We start from the raw sequence: 4,134 nt of genomic DNA on the forward strand, positions 1-4,134 counted from the left end.
GTCTGTGGATTATTCTCCAAAGCCTAGAAAGGTCTACGACGCTGCTTCCTTGGAAGAGGGTAGCATTTTCCTTGCTAGGTGTGATTTTGTGGCGCCACCTGCTGGCAATGGACAGATATATCACACTGAGTTTTGCACGACTGTTCCCATAGAGAAGAAACCAAATATTGGGTCTGAAGAACACTGACTACTCTTGCAAAGGACTCAGACCTACATGACAGCTCATTAGATGTCTGTAACTCCAGTTCTGGGAGGGATCAAGATTCTTATCTAACTTCATGGACACTAAACCTACATGCGGCGGGGTGTATATATACATTCATGCAGGCAACACACACACACACAGAGAAAGATTAGAGATAAAGAAATCTTAAAAAGAAATAAATAATTAAAGCATATAGGACTTGGAAATACCACCATGGCAGAGTGCTTGCCTGAGGCCTTGGCTTCAACCACTGGCTGACACACCAAAGAAGCAAGCAGTAAATTCTTACAGTGTAGCAAAAGAAAGCCCATTTCTTTGTAACAGTTCCCTCCCCTGTCCCAGAGTTCTAGCCAACAGCCGACACACCTGCTGATTCTTTGAGACTACATTCACAGGCTAGGGCTGTAGCTCAGTTGGGAGAGTGCCTGTCTCCAGTGCACAACCCCCTTTGTTTGATCCCTGGAATCATATAAAGGAGAGATAGCTGGAATCCAACTCCTTAAGAGGTGGAGGCAGAAGAATCACAAGGTCAGGGCTGGACCATCGAGATGGCAGGGTGGGTAAAGATGCTTGCCTGACAACCGGAACTAGATTCCCGGAACCCACATGGTGGAGGGAGGGACTTAACTCTCTCTGACCACCGTGTACAGCGTGGCATGCCCCCTCCACCTATACATATACATGTGCAAGCTACACACACACACACACACACACACACACACACACGAAAGTTTTTTTAAAACTACAAAAATGACCAGTGCCACCTTCTGGGGAAGCCATTCTGTGCCTCTGAACGTTATAACTTTATGGCGCTTTAGTAACTTGCATCTTTGCTGTTTGAGGATACATGTTTTCTTCCTTTCTAGTCTGAAAGTTTCCTGAGGGTAAGCCTTGTGTTTTATTTATATATGTTATGTTATGTATGTCTGGGAGCACCTGACACTTCATTGTACATTGTTAGCAAGTGCTTGCTGGCGTAGGATGACCATGGGCACATGGGAAAGTGAAGGCAGTATACAGAAGTCAGCATCTGCTCGCACACACTTCTCCAGCCTTGCAAACGAACTCACGGATTTTATAAAAGCACCGGGATGCACCTCTGCACCCATAGTGCTGTGTAGAGAGTCCCCGGACACCAATGGTTCTCAGCCTTCCTAACACTGTGACACTTTAATACAGTTCCTTATGTTGTGCTGACCCCCAACCATAAAATTATTTTTGTTGTTATTTCATAACTATAATGTTGCTACTGTTATGACTTATTATGTAAACATCTGATATGCAGGATATCTGATATGAAACCCTTGTGAAAAGCTTGTTTGATCCCCAAAGGGATCGTGGGACCCACAGGTTGTGAACCACTGTCCTAAACCAAACCTTTTATTGATTCCTTTATCTAGTTTCCCCCTTTCTATTTGTCCTGTTAACTCCATGCCGTACTTTAAATTACTTCATTTTTAGTGTGTGGCGGTGTGCGTGTGAAGGTCAGAGGATGACTTCCTGGTATGGTTTCTTTCCTTCCACTGTGGGATCCGGAGCTTCAAGCAGGGGCGAACAGCAAACAGTTCAGCTCACTGAGCTGAGTCTGCAGGCCGGGCTGTACCTTCTTAAAGCACCGTCTGAGGGCGCCATTCCCTACCCAAAAGTCTCAGCGGTTCTTGTTTTGTATGAGAAAGCCTGGTAAAAGTTAAATCCTTTCTTATCTACTCTCTCTTTGGGGAAGAAGTTATCATTTTAGCCTGTCAAAAAGAAGCAATAATCTCTGTAAATGTTACCATCAGGCACAAGTGTGGGCACGGGCACAGCCACAGATATGCGCTCTCTCGCTCTCTCCTTCCTTTCTACTGTGAATGCCATCGAAAAGGAGCTGTAGCAGTCCCTTGTCACCATGAGGGAACGATTAGGATGCATACTCTTATTTCTAGATTCTCTGTTTGTGTGAGGAAAACCAAGCCACCATGTCCCTGGCGCTGTGAGTTTCTCTGTCATGTACAGCTGGATGCAGTCCTTACTCATGGTTTTAAATACCTCATCTTCTCAATGTCCACGAGAGCAAGGATGAACGGCGATTACCATGATCTTCAGGAGCCCCTATGCTCTGATCTCACCAGACTCTCCGTCTTGCTTCTCGGTGTTTTCCACGAGGCTACCCACCCCTTACTCCAAGCCTAGTCCAGCTTGCACAATCTCTTGTCTCTACAATTTCTGTGAGTTCCTAACTCATTTCCACGCCATTGACTTCCTCTAATCCTTTCTTCTCATGGAAGCCAGAGGGGTTTGGTGAGAGCCTTAACATAGCCCAGGAGAGCCTTGACTTCACCATACAAGTTTACAGCTCCTGTCACCATGTCTGGTTTGTATGGTGTTGGATGCCAGACCCAGGGCTCCCTGCTTTGCTGACCGAGTTGCATCCTCAGCCCTTGGGGGAGTTCTTTGTTTTTATTTCTAGAGGTTTTTTTTTTTTTTTTTTTAGATTTATTTATTTTTATTTTCTGTGTTTGTCTGCATACATGTCCGCACACCAGGTACATATCTGGTGCCCAAGGAGGTCAAAAGATTTCTGATCCATTAGAACTGGAATTACAGATGGTTGTGAATGACCACGTGGATGCTGGGTATTAAACCTGGTTCCTCTGCAAGAGCAAGTGTTCTTAACAACTGATCCTTCTCTCCAGCCCCTGGGGATCTTTTAAAACTCAAATCTAATCAAGTGTCTTTTCCATGCTTAAATACCTTCAGTGGCCTTTAACCTCTGTCTAACTCCAATCCAAATGCCTTAGTAAAACCTAAGTCATATGAAGATATGCAGGGTCAAGACTGCCGGCCAGACTCAGTGCTGACTATGCAATGGAGTCTTCTAGAAATATTTTTTTAAAAAACTCATCAATGGTTCAGCCCTGCTTCCTTTTCTGTGGTGCTGGTGAGTGTACCCAGTGTGCACTAGGCAAAAGCCCCGTCAGTGAGCACCATCATCCCCAGTTCCTGCTCATTCTGAGACAGTCTCCCTATGCAGCCCAGGTTAGACTCAATTTTGAAGTCCCTCTGCCCCAGTCTCCTAAGTGTTAGGATTAAAGGTGTGTGTCACTTTTTAAAAGAAAAAATTTAAATGCATTTTAATTTTAGACGACCTACATGGCATTTTTTTCTTAAAAAACAAACAAACAAACAAACAAAAAAACCAACCTAAAACAAACAATCCCCCGCCCCAAACAATGCCTCCACTTTAAATACTTAATAGTCAAAATAAAAGCTCAAGATGACATCAGTCCCATTTGTCCTAGGTCCTGGTGTTGTATGGATGGTAAGCAGCAGCCAGTTATGGTGACAGGTGATAGATCCGATTGGTTACTGCACAACAAAGAGACTGCTTTCCTGAGCAGCCCAGCTTGAGTGGGTAACTTTCAAAGCATATAGATGTGCTACCCAGTTCAACCTGGACTGCCACAAAGACAGGCACAGGGAGAGCGTTTCCTTTTGCATCCTAGGCAACCCAGAAGTGTGTGACTTTTAAGTGTTATGGTTTAGTTGATCTGAGATGCTCTGGAACACTGATTTATTTAACAAGCTCCTGGGTAGATTTTATATTTATTTGTTTTGGTTGTTCAAGATAGGATTTCTCTGTTGTAGCCTGGCTGCCTTGGAACTTTCTCTGTAGACCAGGCTGGCCTTGAACTCAGAGATCTTCCTGCCTCTTGAATGGAGTGCTGGGACCAAAGGCATGTGCTACCACTGCCAGGCTATCTTGGGTAGATTTTAAAAGACAAGAGTTGAGAACCTCTGCATTAGATCTGGCTAATCATCCTCCCTCACCAAATATCAGCCTGCCTGATCTCTTCAAAGGTCCGAGCTCTTCCACTCTCAGGGCTTTGCAGATGCTGTTTCTTCTGCCAGGAAGGTGCTTTCCCTTGTTTGCCATGTGTCACCTCCTC

General features: G+C 44.7%; 1 non-coding gene across 1 annotated transcript; it reads right to left on the reverse strand.

The window, feature by feature from the left end:
- Window positions 1-3,617: 3,617 nt before the first annotated feature.
- Window positions 3,618-3,746, reverse strand: LOC117702313 (small nucleolar RNA SNORA31). Its single transcript, XR_004606007.1, has one exon. It is a non-coding gene; the product is annotated as a small nucleolar RNA SNORA31 (small nucleolar RNA).
- Between the last annotated feature and the right edge of the window lie 388 nt (window positions 3,747-4,134).

This window comes from Arvicanthis niloticus, unplaced genomic scaffold (assembly GCF_011762505.2).
Source record: "Arvicanthis niloticus isolate mArvNil1 unplaced genomic scaffold, mArvNil1.pat.X pat_scaffold_688_arrow_ctg1, whole genome shotgun sequence".
In the NCBI taxonomy this organism is placed as follows: domain Eukaryota; kingdom Metazoa; phylum Chordata; class Mammalia; order Rodentia; family Muridae; genus Arvicanthis; species Arvicanthis niloticus.